This window comes from Nuphar pumila, chromosome 8 (assembly GCF_984573655.1).
Source record: "Nuphar pumila chromosome 8, dmNupPumi1.hap1.1, whole genome shotgun sequence".
In the NCBI taxonomy this organism is placed as follows: Eukaryota; Viridiplantae; Streptophyta; class Magnoliopsida; order Nymphaeales; family Nymphaeaceae; genus Nuphar; species Nuphar pumila.
Window position 1 is genome coordinate 28,133,065 of NC_143256.1, and position 12,962 is coordinate 28,146,026.

Consider the following 12,962-nt stretch of genomic DNA (forward strand, 5'->3'; position numbering starts at 1 on the left):
TTGAGATATTGTTTTGATTGTTATTATCGATTTGTAATATATTTTGCTGAATTGCTGTAAACGTATGCGCTGGCTAACGCAAATTGATGTTTTACTCATGACAATGTGGAGCATATCAACTGGTTGCAATGAAGATGATGTGTCTCAATCACTGAAAAGTCATGGAGCAAAGGGCATCCGTACTATCGACGCACCTGAACAGGTGAATATGTGCACTATTGATGCACATGATAAGAAGGGTTCATGCATTGGATTCACTCTAGACTTGAATATTGCAGCAGACGAAATGCAATTCGATAATGATATTCCATCACACAAAATGCAATTTGATAATGAGGTAGACACTCATGACAGTGCACTTGACAAAGGTGCACGCACCACAAGTCTGCATGATATTACACTTGACTCTGTTCTCGTAGAGGAAATATAGTTTAATAATGAAGAAGCTGCATACAAATTTTACAATGATTATGCCTTAAAACTTGGATTCAGTGTTAGAAGATATTCTTGGGCAAAAAATGTACAAGGTGTCATGGTGAGAAAGGCATATGTTTCTTCTAAGCAAGGTTGGAAGAAGTCAAGTGAAAATCCAACAAGGAGTAAGCCAAATTCAAGATGTGGTTGTCCAACGAGAATGGTGTTAAGAAGACTTTCGAATGAGAAATATCTAGTTTGTACTTTAATCAATTATCATAACCATGAATTAGCCCCTTCTTTTATGACTCATATGTTACGGTCACATCGTAAAGTAACTAAAGTGCATGTTGCAGTTGCTGAAATAGCTGATAGCGTCGACATTGCACCAAGAAAGACATACAATTTGTGTGCGTGCATAAATGGTGGTCGCGAGAATGTACCATTCACACTTATGGATCTAAGAAACCATTTGAGAAGGAAGAGGTCAGACAACATGAAGAATGGAGAAATATGTTCTTTGGTTGATTACCTATAGAATAATTCAAGCAATGACCCTGGTTTTTTTAGTGCAATGTAACTAGATGAAGATGGGTATGCTGTGAATATGTTTTGGGCAGATTCAAAGTCAAGAGTAAATTATGAATGCTTCAATGATGTGTTTGTTTTTTATACGACAATGAAGATTAATACAAAAACAGTGACCATTTGCGTAGTTTGTTGGAGTGAACCATCACTCACGGAGTTGCATATTAGGCGGCGCTTTTTTGTATGACCAAACCAAGGAAACCTTTGAGTGATTGTTCAGAGTATTTACATAGGCAATGAATGGGAAGCATCCTAGAGCTGTACTTACAGATGGTGATCATGCAATTGCAGTTGCAGTATCTCGTGTATGGCCATATGCACATCATTGCCTATGTTTGTGGCATATATTTCAAAATACAGTAAAGAACATAGGACACATTTTTAATCAAAAGACAGGGTTTGATAAAATATTTAGAAAGTATGTACTTGAGGGCATGGACGAGGTCACTTTTCTGTCTGATTGGGAGCAAATGATTTAGATGCATGACCTTGAAGACTGTGTGTGGCTACAAAATTTATATGCAGATAAAGAGAAGTAGGCATTGGCATATGGAAGACAATACTTTTGTGCAGGTATGATAAGCACACAAAGAGCTGAATCTATGCAGGCCCCACTAAAAAAAACCTTGTATTCATGTTTAACAATGTTTCACTTCATGAAATAATATGAATTATTTGTAGACGGTCTTAGACAGAATGAGCTTGAACAAGATGTGAAATGCTTCAACACCCGTCCTGTAACTTTGGGCATGGAAATATTGGTGCTACCTGCAGATTTGTATGCATAAACTGTATTTGAATGGACTAAGAAGGATGTTATATAGGTCATGAATTGTAACATAGAAGGACATGTGCAATATGAAAATATGCATAAATACGATGTTGTATGGGAGGGCGAAGAGCAACCAAAAAGGAAAGAAGTACATATTACGTACATTGTTGACAACAGAACAGTTGAATGTACGTGCAAAATGTTTGAATTCAAAGGTATTTTATGTTGTCATGAATTAAAGGCACTTAATCAAGAGAAGATACAATAAATACCTGAGTTATATATAATGCAAAGATGGACAAGACAAACAAAGATTGAACTGCTGGATAGAAATAATGTCAGTTCATTTGGTGTTGATGAGAAGTGCCACATAGCCTCCCGTTACCAACAACTATGTAAGTCACTTATGCATGTTGCAGATTTGGCATCGAAAAGCAAAGAAGCCTATGTATGTATGAAAAAGTGTCAAGGGAATTACTTGAAAAAGTGCAGTTAATTCACCATGAGTCTGTTACAGCTCATGAAGACCAATCTAAGAAAAGGAGATCGAACAACGTAGGTGAAATTCATATTTCCCCTGACTCTTATGACAAGTTGTGTCGAAGTGTCAACATCATATTCGACAAGTTAGGAGTAAACCTTGTAGATTATGATGAAAATATTCACCTAGCAAAGGGTATTAAAAGGAAACTTGCCTCTGATCGCAGTCGTCGAAGGATAAAGGGTGCACTGGAATTGGTTTGCAAGAAAATATGTAAGAAACAACCAACCCTTAAGCAACCAAGCCCTTCACATGAATATGTATGTAATACAGTATATTGTTTCCCATGTAAATTGTATTACATGCAACTTATCAATATCTAATTTGTGTAATTTTCAACATGCAACAATACCCTACAGACGTGCATTACAAGATTAGGACCTGCAATCCCCCCGACCTATTTCGGTAGAAAGATGGCATGAGTTTGACAAGTCTTTTGGTATGTAACAATTTTGGGATGATGTTTGCATTTCTTGTTGAACTTAATGTAGTGCCTGATATTGTTCTATTTAATGACATGCTCAGTTCAATTCAAAAGTGAGCAACATAACACAGGAATCGCGTGTGGAGTCTTCAGCTACAAAATACTTGTAGCATTTAACTTTCATTAGTGTAAATCGTTGTAATGTTTAGCATTTTATAATTCTTTATTGTAAATCGATAATTCTTTCTTCTAATTCTATAATTCTTTGCTGTAAATCTATAATTCTTTGTTGTAATGTTATAATTCTTTGTTGTAATTCTATAATATAAATCATACTACAAATATCATAAAACTCATTCCTAGCAAATACATAATATCTCACAAATCGATATACAACAATTGTGCATAATATCTTACAAATCGATATATGGCAATTCAGCATAATAGCTTACTAATCGATATTAACAAATAAAACAACATCTCAACAATCAACACTAGAAAACACATAACATCTTATAAATCGATATACGACAATTCAACATAATATTACAAATCGATATTAATAAACAAAAAAATATCAACAAATCGACATTATATCGGAAAGCTTCATTCTAAAAAAGGCGGGTTGCGGATAAGGTTTTGCCTCATTAATTTCTTCGAGAGAAGAGAGGGTATGCTGACAAAAATAGTAATCAGACTGACATTAAGAAGCCAAAGATTGAACCCGCTGATGAACCTTTCCCTATTTCATCAATTAATGACCTAAAAGTGACCATTTCTAAGAAAGCTCATAAGAATTTTCACTTCTCTTTGGCTTGATATCTTACAAATCGATTTACAGCAATTCTATATAATATCTTCCAAATCGATATACAGTAAATTTGCATAATATATTACAAATCCATATTAACAAACAAAACAATATCACCAAATCGTCATTCGAAAACATATAATATCTTCCAAATCGATATACAACAAATCAACATAATATATTACAAATCGATATTAACAAACAAAACAATATCTCACCAAATCAACACTAGAAAACACATAACATCTTACAAATCGATATATGGCAATTCACCAATAATAGCTTACAAATCGATATTAACAAACAAAACAATATCTCACAAATCAACACTATATCGGAAAGCTTCATTCTAAAAAAGGTGGGTTGCGGATAAGGTTTTGCCTCATTAATTTCCTAGAGAAAAGAGAGGGTGTGCTGACAAAAACAGTAAACAGACTGACATTAAGAAGCCAAAGATTGAACCCACTGATGAATCTTTTCATATTTCATCAATTAATGACCTCAAAGTGACCATTTCTAAGAAAGCTCGTAAGAATTTTCACTTCTCTTTGGCTTGATATCTTACAAATCGATTTATAGAAATTCAGCATAATATCTTCCAAATCAATATACGACAAATCAACATCTTTTATTACAAATCGATATTAACAAACAAAACAATATCTCACCAAATCGACACTAGAAAACACATAACATCTTACAAATCGATATACGACAATCACCAATAATAGCTTACAAATCGATATTAACAAACAAAACAATCTCACAAATCGACACTATATCGGGAAGCTTCATTCTAAAAAAAGCAGGTTGCAGATAAGGTTTCGCCTCTTTAATTTCCTAGAGAAAAGAGAGGGTGTGCTGACAAAAACAGTAAACAAACTGACATTAAGAAGCCAAAGATTGAACCCGCTGATGAATCTTTTCCTATTTCATCAATTAATGACCAAAAAGTGACCATTTCTAAGAAAGCATGTAAGAATTTTCACTTCTCTTTGGTTTGATATCTTACAAATTGATTTACAACAATTCAACATAATATCTTCCAAATCGATATACGACAAATCAACATAATATATTACAAATCGATATTAACAAACAAAACAATATCACCAAATTGACATTCAAAAACACATAATATCTTATAAACCGATATATCGCAATTCAGCATAATAACTTACAAATTGATATTAACAAACAAAACAATATCTCACAAATCAACACTAGAAAACACATAACATCTTATAAATTGATATGCGACAATCCACCAATAATAGCTTACAAATCGATATTAACAAACAAAACAATATCTCACAAATCGACACTGTATTGGCATAATAACTTACTAATTGATATTAACAAGTGCCAGTTGCATAATTTTATAAGATGTTTCGATTTTTAAGATATTTGTATTATAATTTTGAAACGTGTGCCTGCACAATTGACATTGTTGCGATTTGAATGCTTGAAGTGGCGATTTGCGTATTCAACACACATGTGCCAGTGCGTAATATTGGTTTATGGATCAATGTGAATTTTGAATAGTCTTATAAAATTTGTATACACAGTCTACAAAATCTGTTATAAATGTCTGTACACACAAAATTTATCTTGTTCGGAAAATTGAATGTTGAACCAAAAATTGCTATTTCTCTCTATCAGCAGTAGAACATAACCCTCTTCACGTTATCCTTGAGAACAAGTAAACGTTTAAAACAGTTTCTTCTTACTCTTGGGGGCCTCGCGTCCTTCGTTGCTTTCTAGGTATTTCTACAGTCTGGGATTTTATATTCATCGCAATTAGAAAATCCATCAGTTTTTCGTATAGTACCATGCGGAATCCAGGAATATCATCCTAAAAAAATAAAAACCGATAGTCAGACCAATATAGAAATGTATTCAGCAATAATATAGGATAATAAAACATGTTTAAGTGTACAACATACAATGGTGAATTCTGGTACTCATCCATAGTATATTGCTTCAATATACTTCATTACAAAGACACCACAATCGATGCCATTATTTTGTAAAGGCGCATCCTCAACTACGTGAATCCTTCATGGGCCAATGTTGACACCCAACATGTCTCTGAAAAATCCAACATGTTTATGCAAAAGCAAGTAAATTTTGGGTCATGGTAGAATATACAGTAATCTTATAGATAGAAAATTATCAAATGCACAATGTCACGGTCTACACCAAATATTATAGTCCAAGGAGTTGTATAACCATATTTTTTGTTTTCGTACATCCAACATGGATAAGACCTAATGTTTTTTTGATTGCCACAATGTAGGAATCAATATCTGAAAATCGATGTTAAGAACTAGCATAGAAATCAATTTTAAGAATCAAAACAATATCTTAAATTGATATTAGGATTCAACATATAAATCGATATTAAGGATCAGAAAATATCTTAAATCGATATGTAAATTTCTATTAATAGCTTAAAATAGATATTAAGAATCAATATATAAATCGATATTAATAATCAAAACAATATCTTAAATCGATATTAGGATCCAACATATAAATCGATATTAAGAATCAGAACAATATCTTAAATGGATATGTAAATTCCTATTGATAGCTTAAAATAGATATTAAGAATCAACATAGAAATCAATATTATGAATCAAAACAATATCTTAAATTGATTTAACATCTTGCAAATCGATATGGTCATAAACCTTTTCACTTGACGAGAAGTCTGCCATTTGGTCATCGTCACCCCAGTATTGTAGTCCATCTAGAAATTCAGCCGTGTGTGGCATTCGACGGACGATACTCTGTTGAACGAAATAGTAATAATAGTAAGTTTAAAACACGCAGGTACATTAGTAAACAAAAAAAAATGAACATATAAGATAACCAATATACCATAAAATAAGGGGTGATGACGCGTATCGGCATGGATAATCCCTTGCTTTGAATATACATGACAAAATCGTGTATAGTCTGTTTACAACAAATATGCACTTGCTAATATACATGACCATAGCATACGTAAATGTATAACAGATAGTGCTTTCATACGTATAAAATTATTGATAGTGTATCCTTCTGCAAATTCATCCTGTATCTGATCAATGTTCTCTTCGAGCATTTTATTGAGTTTTCGGGCAACTTGTTTTGTGGATGTTATACTAAAATTAGTTGAATGTTCAGTAAAGGAATTATTGCATTGTATTCAGTAAGCGAAATGTAAACTACATAAAAAAGACGAAGCATGTTAAAATAATCGAAGGTACCCTTTTTTATGGATGGTCGACTAAATCACAACTTCCTTCTTCGACATCGATACAGTTTTTGTGATGACGGTGGTTAATTGAAACGTCGGGTTTTCTGTTCGTTGTTCATAAAGCAGAAAAATGAAACGTCGATTGTTCCTTGCTCTTAAAGGAAACATCGTGTGTTTCTTGCAGAACACACTACCAAAGTTAATCATTTCACGTCATTTCATGTCTTGCCCATTTTCAAAAATACCGCCTCCAAAGATTATAATAAATAAATTAATTAAATTACACATTAAATCAAAGACATCATTTTATTTACTAGTATCATCGTAACAACGTTAGTACGTGTAAATGAATGACATGTCGCTTAACATCAATAGTGTGTCAGATAACGTTTACCTAAACTCTAGACCTTAAACCCAAAACTAATCTTATGTGACGTTCTTTGCACTTAAAGGAAATGCTACAAGTAATAAACCCTAAACCAAAAATCGCTTAACGGTTGAGCAAACCTACGTACAAATCATGGTAACTTCATAATCGTTCTACCTAGTAATCGCTAATATAGGAATCACTATACATAGTAAACTCAAAACTAGTAATTGCTATATGATTTAGCAAACGTAAGTACAATTCGTGGTAACTCTATAATCTCTATACTTATTAATCGCTATACTAAGTAATCGCTATCACAGGAAACACTATAAATAATAAACTGTAAACTAGTAATCGCAAAGCGATTTAGCAAACGTAAGTATAAATCATGCTAACTTCAGAATCGCTATACTAACTTATCGCTATTACAAGAATCGCTATAAAATAATAAATCCTAAACCAGTAATCGTTATACAAATTAGCTACTTATAAGTAGTAATCGCTAACTTCATAATCGCTATACTGAGTAGTCGCTATTACAAGATAACTGGGATCTGTCTAGTAGACTGAAATAGTCAAAAAGTCTATATTCTTAGATGTGTTTTTCTCCAACTGCCCTTTAGATTAGCGTGATCTCAATGTTGTTAGAAAGCTAACATCACGATCTTCATTTTTTATGTTTACTATTTTCTCATATTTTTGGTGTAGAAGGATAGCAAATAGCATATATCTCGTTATCATCTTGATTTCATTTGTTGTTGGGATAAGCTACTATTTATGGCAGTTACCCACATTTTGGTAACTTTCCTTTTTGGTGTTTGTTCCGATAAACATATAGGGAGGGAACAGTTACGCTAACTGTTCCCTTGCTGCAGCTATAAAGAGGGTATCCATGAGCGACCCTGTATATGCGAGCATAAAGAGAAAAACGCAGAAAAAAGGGTTAAGGCAGAAACATACATTTTCTGAGTTTTTTCAACTAAAGAGGGGAAGAGGGATCTGTGATCATGCAAAATTTTTTTTCCCTCTCGTTCTTTTTTTCCTTTTTCTTCGCCTTTCTAGCCTCTATTCCCTTTTGAAGGGGAAATAAAGGATAGAAAAAGAAGAGAGAATGAGAAAAGGGAAGAAGAGAGAGGAGCTCTTTTGCAAGGTCTTATCTGACAAAAATTTTGAAAATGTTTTAAAATTACTCGCCTCCATTTCGAAAATTTGCGGGAAAAATGGAGAGACGGGATTCGCTCGTCGGTACGAGGTTCGACCGTTCCTGGCGCCTTTACCAGGGGTAATCAAACCAAGGATCAAATTTATGCCTTTTCGCTTTGCTAAAATATTATCTAAGAATTTATTCTAAGCCAAAAAAATGCACAAAGGATCATGCTTGTGTGAATACAAGGATGTATGCTTTTTTGAAAAAAATGATTTGGAAATTTCCAAGTGTTTCTGAGATGAACTTGATAATGGAGTGAAGAAATGTTTTTTTTGAAAGTTGAATCTAACTTAGAACTTGAGATAGATCTGAAAAGATATTTGAAGTTCTAAGTCTTGAAATAATCAGAGTTGGGAAAATAAATCTTGATTTGAAAAGAATGAAAAGGAAGGGGAATTTTGAAGTTGAGATGGAAAAGAAAATGAAGTTTCAAAGTCAAGATGGACTTTGCATTTGAATTTGGAATCCGGATTTCAAAGTAGAGATGGAATTTGAAATGGAATTGAATTCTGGATTTAAAGTTTGAAGTCAGGATAGAATTCGGATTTGAGAAATCCAAATGGAATTTTAAAAAAAATAAAAATTGAATTTAAGAAGGCCAGATGTGATTTGAAAATGGAATTAGTTTTGAAATCTGGAATCCTAAATGGAATTGGATCCGAAATCTGAATCCTGAATGAAATTTGGGTCCGAAGTCTGAGATCCAAGATGGAGTTGGATCCGAAATCTGGAATCCTAAACGAAATTTGGATCTGAAGTCTAGGATCCTAAATGGAATTGGATCCGAAGTCTGGGATCCAAAATGGGGATTTGATTTGGAAATCTGGATCCAAAGTGGAATTGGGTTCTAATTTTAGAAGTGGATTTTGAAAGTCCAAATGGGACTTTTGAAGATGGATCTGGGTTTAAAAACCTAGATTGAATTTAAAACTTAAGAAAAATCGAATTTTGAGATTCAGAATCAGTCTCAAAACTTTGATTTTGAATTATGAGAGTCAAGGCTTAATGGAAAATAAAGGATGAATTTGATTTTGAGTTTTTGAAATCATAAGATGAATAAGGAATTTCAAAGTTTAAATTGAACTTTGAAATTTGATTTTGAATTTGAATCTTGGAAATGAATTTGGAATTTCAAAGTTGAATTGAACTTTGAAATTCAATTTGAATGGGAATTTGAATTTTTGAATATAAAATTGAATTTGAAATTTCAAAGTCAAATTGGACTTTGAAATTGAAATTTGAATTTTAAAATGAGATAGAATTGAGAAAAAGAATTTGAATTTATAAATAAGAATTGATTTAAGAGATGAAGAAGGTATTTGAGGAATTATCTCATAAATCACTTGGATTTTGAAAAAAAGAATTTTTGAAAATATGATGTAATGCTATCCTAAATGATGAATGAATTGGAAGGTTTTTAAAATTGAATTTGAAAAGCATATTTCATTCTTTAAATGAATTGAAATAAGATTGAAGATATAATACATCTCTGACTATGGTCATAAGATGTATTATATAATAATCATATTTAAATTCAAATGAATAATAAAACATATTTTTGGTGCCTTTATAGAGTTTAAAATGAAATTAACCCTCAATATATCCTGACTGTGGCCATTGATATATATTTTGAGTTAATTTTAAGTTAAACTCTAATAAAGGAAGAAAATATTTGAAAATATGATGATTTTTTAAAAGAGACCCAGTGTGGATCCAAATGCTATTCCATAAAATATGAAAATCCTAAGCTTTGTTCACATCCTGACTATGGCCATTGATGCAAGTCATTAACTTAGGATTTAATCACCTCTTATTAGAATGGTGCACGTCCCATTCGTGATTTTTTTTTTGAAAGAAGGAAAAAAAAATGAGATGAAACATATAATTTTATGTATGCTCATACATTCTAATCTAGTACTTGAAACATAAATTTCTCATTTATGATCTATCTATTACATTTCTTGAATTGAAATTCAATTTTACAAAAGTCCCTAATTTAAGAAGAAAAAGCAGCATTTTCACGTATCTTCTGCAAAACAGAGTTAGTACTAGATGTATGTGGGAAGCAATAACATCACTTTGAACCAAAGATTCTACCAAGGAAATGCTCATGTTTGTCTTTACTGAGAAAATAAGCATATATATCTAGACATGATGCTCTTGCTAAATGAGCAAAAATAAATGACAAACTGGACATATTCTTATAAACAGCATGAAAATGCAAAGTCATCCCTGTAGGCGATACACTGTTGGGAAGGAATGAAGATGTGCTGCAAAATACACTAGAGTGTTTTGTGAGGGAAAAATTCAACAAGGTAATGATAAAAAGGTACTGAAATGCCTAGGGGTAAAAATGGTGATGTTGATGCTAAGTGGAGGATTTTCTGGAGGTATAGCACATGGGCAGCAATTAATAATGATAATATGCGAATGATGTTGTATGTTGAAGATAGCAATGCACTTAACTGCTACAGCCACTTACTTTTTCTGTGAGATATGGACTGTGCCTCATAGGTGGTAGGTAGTGAGCAGGGGATTATATGCTGTGAAAGAGGAATGAGGTGTTGTAAATAAAAATGATGTTATAGAGATTGACAACAGTAAATGTTAAACACGACTTTTGGTGCAGATGAACCCAACTATAATGGAAATCAATGTTGTGAATGTACCCATGATACACAGACGATGAACAACTGCCACAATGTGATGGGGGTGCGGTTAGTTGGTGAATGAATATACAGGTGATGGGTGCACTGTTGCAGCAGCTAAGTGTATGTGTCAGGATGAATACAATGTGAATGAGCAGCAGTGAAAGGCATGGAAAAAATGAAGGAAGTGTTGTGTAAATGGTGCAACTGTTATAGTGGTGAGAGGTAGATGTGATGATGTTGAATAATACTGGGATGGCTGCATGGACAGTGAAGATGCTGTGAGCAGGTGTTGATACGCTAACGCAGTGGCAATGAGATGCAGTAGTGTCCTAGGGTAATTACATACTATATTGAATCATAACAGGTGAATGTATGATTGTGAAACTAGAAATATGTGAATATTTGTATTGTGAGTGGAAAATGAAGTGGTTGTGACGTGCTTGGTAAATTTGTGAAGGGTGTGGTGTTGTTATGTTGTATGCTAATGGACATGGAAGATGGAAGTGATATTGTATAACTAGATGTGTTGGGTTGTAGTAGTTATATGAGTTGTGACGCAAGTTGCTGAGTAGCCTTTGGAAAAAAAATAGCTGGAAGACAAAGGTAAGGGGGAAGCTGAATGGGGATATTCAGGAACTTCCTTTTGAACTCCCTTTGATTTTCTATCATTGTAGCACCCTTCTCGTTTGCAGCAGACTTACCTCCAACATAGCGATGCACATTTGGAAACTTTCCTTAGTTGGTCTCTTTATGCCCCAACTTGGGTCATGCATTATTGTTGCAGAGCCCTTCTTGATTGTCACAGATCTCACTTCAATGGATAGTGCTGGCCATGAAATCTTGTGAAGTTGTTGTAACACTTCCCAGAGGCATTATGATAAAAAAGGCAAGACGATCCTAGTAATTGAAAGATGCACCAGCTAAATGTATTCAGATCACTTGACACCCTATAAAGGTCCAGTCAGTTGGTCTTTATATTGAGAATTAAAACCTTTAAGCCATCAATCAGTGGATTCTTCTTCTAACAGCGAGGAATTAAAATACTGCAAAAGGCATGTAATGTATGTAAAGGTTGGAGGCTACAGAGATAAGGTGGATGTGAGATGAGCCGCCAAGCTGTATTGAAATGTTGCATTGGTGAGTACCATGTAACAGATGTGAAAGTAAGTGATATGCCACAGGTGGAATGAGGGTCATTATATCTGCAAATGATATACCCACTAATACTGCTACGAACCAGTCAGATAATAGACAAACCTTCTGCATTAATTTCAGGAACAACATGGCTTTCTCTTGGATGCATACTCATTTTCTAGTAGACAATCATATCTTTCCCGCCTTACCAACACCTTGAACCTATGCCATGGCATGGACGATACCTCAATCCATCAATAATAACCTTGATGCTTCAGATTCTAGAAAAGCCTTATAAGAGCCACCACTATTCAGAAGCCTTGAATCAAATTTTACAAAGAGCGGTGATCTATGATGCAGAAGGGAAATTGCCCCGATGCGAAACCACTAGATCTTAAAGATGCATGATGCTGAGAGGATGCAATAAAAAAGGAGACATGAATGGGTACAATAGATAATGAATATAAAGAAGAACTGGATGATGCAATTACGCAGAGCCAGGTTTTTGCAGGAATTTACCAACCATCTGCAGTCTAACAATTGTGGTATAAGTTGCATTACCATTATCGTTGAATCTTTCCTCTTTCAAATTAGGGGAGTGAATCAATGTCTACTTTATAGGTGATGTTCAAGACATTCAGCAGATCACATAGTCGTTATATGATGAATATATATCACGGTGACTGGTGGTACCATGAATATAACTCTGCAAAAGTTTTTTACAAGAAATATAACCTAATGCAACATGATAAAGAGCCTGTGGTATGAATAATTAAATCCAAACCTCTATGAATACGAACTAT